This window comes from Phaethon aethereus (genome assembly GCF_964289735.1).
Source record: "Phaethon aethereus genome assembly, chromosome: 1".
Lineage (NCBI taxonomy): Eukaryota > Metazoa > Chordata > Aves > Phaethontiformes > Phaethontidae > Phaethon > Phaethon aethereus.
The window spans coordinates 27,175,860-27,180,256 of NC_138575.1; positions in this window are offsets into that span (position 1 = coordinate 27,175,860).

Consider the following 4,397-nt stretch of genomic DNA (forward strand, 5'->3'; position numbering starts at 1 on the left):
CCCGCAGGGCCCCCGCCCGCGCCGCGCCCCGCCGCGGCCGAGCGCCTGCACCGCCGCGTCTGCGGGGGGCGAGGGGCGCGCGGCTCCTCGAGCTCCGCGTGCCGCTGCGGGAGCTCCGGTGCGCCCAAGGGACTATCTGTGTGTTTTAATTGTGGTTCTGGAAAGACTCGGTGACTTCTTCACAGAGCTCGCATCAAGATGCCAGAAGGTGTTGCTCCTTCTAATTTACGGCTGTTTCGGTTTAGTAACAGGAGGCTTCCAAAGGAATCGTAACTAGGTTTCTTTATACTTGAAAGTCTTCTGACCAAAGCTCCCGTTCCGATAGCGTATTTTAGGCACATGCCGAAGAAACCCGTGACAAAAATAAACCAAATACATACTGAAGCTTGAGAGGTAGCTCTTTTCTGTATTTTAGTAATATGCTCAGCTTCAATATCTATTAGCTTCTGTTTAAGTTCCCACGAAAAAGATGAATGCTATCGGTGCCGTAGTCCCTAAGCTGTTCCTATAAGAAATACTTGAAAACATGGAGAGAAAAGATTTAAAAATGCTTGAGTGCAATCCCTAACTTAGGAAAACGCATCGTGATGATCTGTCACATATATCAAATCCCATGAAATAAAATATCACATAAAATAAAAGGTACTTTCTGTAGTTTTACCGGCATTGTTTGTTGGTTTGTTGTTTTGGTTTCTTTCTAGCTCAAATGTTCAGTACATTATACCCCATAAATTAATCCATTAATTTGATATTAGTTGGCCGACTGTAGATATTGAGCTTTCAATGGTGTGGATATTATTCTCCCATATGAAAGATCAGGGATTTTTATTTTGTAGTACAAAAAGACAGTCCTGTAGCAATTAATAAAGCCCAATTTATGATCCTGTCATCTCAGCACTGAGACAATAATACAGGACTTCCTTTCCTGACAAATGATCAAAAGAGGTTTCATTTTCAGCTATAGATTCTTTTTGTAATCAATAATGGCTATTATTTTTTAACATGCCTAGCTTTACAGGAAACAGTTACTGCTTTCAGTCACGTCTTTCTTTGCAGTTTTTCCACAATAGAATTCTTCACGTGCAACAGAGGGTTTCCCCCTCTACAGAGATGAGAATGGGGTCCATTAAAGAATCACTTGGATTCTTGTTATAATCTTAAAGTTGTTTCAGAGACTTACACATTTCATCAGGAAATGAAAAAAAACCACAGACAAACCCTATATGTTTGGACAAGTGGGTATCAGATGGTGTTAAAACATTGTGTCTATTTTAAATCAGAATTTTGAAACCAATCCAGGTTCAAAGTCTTTTCTGACACCATTTACTATTTGGAAAAATGATCACCTCCCCTTAAATTTTTGTGGACAGCCTGTGGATCAGAGAGGCATCTTTCAGAAACAGTATCTTGAAAGGAAAAGACAAAGAGTTATACTCTATTACTGTCTTATCCTAACAGAAAGTCCATCAATGTACTACTGAGAAGTGATAACCAGGAGCTCAAACTTTCACAGCTCTTGCCTTGAGTTTAGTGTCTTGAAATTGGGCTGGTTGCAGTGTTCCTTACTTTGCACATTTCAGAAAGACTAAATTCTGGTACATAAAGTGTACCTAAATAATCAGCTCTTCTGAAGTCAGAATCCTGCCTGTGACATCAGTATTAGCTACCAGGAGATTGGTGTGACGTGACAGGGAGGATTATGACTTCCAGTAGGAATTAAATAGCAGGGACTCAAATGAGACAAAAATCCTATTTTCAAGCAAAGAAAATAAGTCCTAGTAATTGTAGGAAAAGAAGAAAAAGGTACTAAGGGGAATGCACAATGGACTCTAATATGGACTGTTTCTCAATTTTTTCTGAAGTCATGAGGCACAAAGAACTCTCTAAGGATTAAAGAAGATAACAGCTATGATGCATAACTTTATATTAATGCATTTAATTTTTTCTTTGATATTTTTAGAAGTATTTAGAATGTTTGAAACAAGAATCTTCTCTACAGACTGAATGTACATGTACATCCCCTCTTCCTAATTCCTCTAGTATTAAGCCAGTGGCCTTTCCTTTTGAGAAAAGAGCACTACAAATATTTAAAGCCACCTTGTAAGCCTTAACCTCAAGATTCATCTATAACTCTGATTTTCTTTCTTTCCTTTCTCTTTAGTCTAGAAGATAATTTCACAGTTCCTTCATTCTTACACTAATATTTTTGTACACTCAATACCAAATGCATAAAATCATGCAGAGATTTCCCCCTTCTGGATTAGTAAGAATAGCTTCCATAAAAAAACACATATTTATCTGCTATTTGGTCAAACAATGCAAAAAGCTTTTTTTTTTTTTTTTAATTTACAGGAACAAAAATCACTTACTCTTCTTCAAAATACAAAAGTTTCTTCCAAAATCCACTCTGGTTAGTTATTACTAGCAGAATATTCTACCAATCTGCCTCTTCTGCATTGTGTATTGCTTGTTTGAAGATCTCAGTGCTTCTCAGTCTGAGAAAAAGAATTTCAGGCTTTTGGTGGGTTTTTTTGAGGTGGGTTTTTTTTCAGTGATGGGAACATTCCTGAGACCACCTAACTAGAAAAGTCTGGTATAAAAATTTCTAGAGTGCTGATCACAGCTCCACTGAAGAACTGGGTCACAAGATTAAGAATGTGTCTCACAGAGGAAAATAGTTTATTCTATAATGCAAGTTAATAAAATGGTCAAACATGCAATCAACACATACATATATTCATAGTTTGCAGTTTCCTTGCCTTCATGGATTTGTCTTGTCTAAAACGAGCTGCTTTTTGTACTGTGGGCCGGACAGAGTAAATGGGAGGCTTTTGATATTGGCATAATTTTCCAAAGACAAAAAGCCATCTTTCTGGAAGTTTGCTAAAATAGGCTTAGGTCACCCTGCAGTGCAAGTGCTTGTCGTCCTTCTTTCTATACGGAGAAACAAATTGCTCCGGACGTTAAAAAATGACCTCTCACTGGTCAAGGATTAATACATACTGTGGGGGAAGCGCACAATGTGCATAATTTCTTTTAAATTCTGAAGCCAATCTGAGAGTTAGTATAGCCATCATTAACCTAAAAAAAGACCCCTCTGTCTGTGGAAGAGATTTTTTACACATTTATTACAGATTTAGTGGATGAAAGAGGAAGGCAGAGCTGTGGTTTCTTTTGTTGCTTAACATGAGGTTAAGTCAGTACTTGGAATCATCTCAAGAAAACCTCACATTCTTCCAAAGAAGGGGCTTATTTTATCTCAAATATTTGTACTTTATCTGCTCTAAACTAACAAATACTGATTTAGTATTTATATATGTTTTTCTTGATGTACAGGATATCATATAAAAGATCAATTCAATTAAGTTATGATTAGTCATATTAAGCTCTGGGAATTCCTCTTCAAATTAGTGGTATTTTAACTACCAATGAAATGGTAAATAAAAACTTGTAACCTTTACTGTAGATAAATACATATTTCTCAGTTTGAATTCATGTTTTGGATCATATAGTATCTTCAAAGGAATAGTTGTTTCATCTTTATAATGAGGCCAAATATTTTCAGCCAATTTAGCTTTAGGTACCTGTGCTACCTAATTAAGAGCCTACTCACCCTAACTTCCTAGAGTCCACAGGTAGACAAACAACTCCAGAGAGCAATCCATCCTACCTACAATCTGAGTGCATGTAATTAGGTATCCGTTGACTATAAAAGGCAGACTGGCATGACTCCTTAGCTTAGGAGTCTTAGATACTTTAAATTAGGCAGGATGAATCTGAGAGCCTGAGCCAGCCTGCTAAGTCAATGGGAAAACTACCTGGACTTCAAGTGTCTTTATTGTCACATCCTTAGAAAGAGAAATTAAGAGTGAATTAATGCAGAAAGCTATTTAACCACTACAGTTCATACTCCTGCATGCACTGAAGCACTTTAGGAAACCTTTGTTGGCAAGGATTTCTCTTGCCAGACTTGCGTTGCTGTAGACACATTTTTAATGCAGAATCTCTGGTATCATCAACTACCCACCTTTCAATCCACAACAACGTAAAAAAGAGAAAAAAACAGTAAGAAACCCTTTTAGGATATATAGCATGGATTAGAAACACTTTCTCTTCATACTGAAGTGTGAGGCGCTAGTAAAGTACTTATTTCTGACAAATCTCTGCATCAGTGTGTGACAACATGCCACTTTGACTAGTTGGTTCTTTTAGGTATATAGATTTTGGTGCTTCTATTTGCCCTGTTTCTGGGTGTTGATTCTCTAACATGAGACTCTCATTGTTTGCTTCAGCCATTGGGTAAAATATGTATCAGACATGATTTAAGTTATTTTATCTAATTTGGTTTTCAAAGAACAGCGCACATAAAGACTATATTGCAGCAGACAGACAATATC